This window comes from Poecilia latipinna, unplaced genomic scaffold (assembly GCF_001443285.1).
Source record: "Poecilia latipinna isolate Pla-1442-1.1 unplaced genomic scaffold, P_latipinna-1.0 Scaffold1251, whole genome shotgun sequence".
Taxonomy (NCBI): Eukaryota; Metazoa; Chordata; class Actinopteri; order Cyprinodontiformes; family Poeciliidae; genus Poecilia; species Poecilia latipinna.
Genome location: NW_015113867.1, coordinates 9,457 through 9,953, shown reverse-complemented (window position 1 = coordinate 9,953; position 497 = coordinate 9,457).

The following is a 497-nucleotide window of genomic DNA, read 5'->3' as shown; positions in this document are numbered from 1 at the left end:
TGTTTTTAAGGTATGGGTATGCTACTCTGATTGGAGTACAATTTTGGGGTAACTCTAACCAACCAAGAAAACAATAATTGAAACTTCAAAACAGGTTAATTTCAGACGTTTTTTTGCATCTGTGTCACATGAGACCTGCTCCAACTCCAAAACTCCAACACCTAGACTCTTCAAAGCTAGACTAAATTATTCTCAACTAGCAGAATATTTTAATCCATGTTGTGATTTGTGAAACCTTTAAGTGATTTGTGAGACTTCAATAAAGATCAGATCACCATTCACACTTGTTCCATGCAGTCCAAGGGAAATTAAATGTTGGTGTAACTCATTAATTCAAAGTTATTGCAAATGGTGATGGCTCAAGGAAGGAAAGATCTTCTGCAGTGGTCTGTTAAGTGAAGTTTCACAAATTGCAAACATGGGAATAAAGAGTCTTCTTGAAGAGGAGAATAATCTAGTCCAGATTTGAAGTGTCGCATTGATAATTTTATCTAATA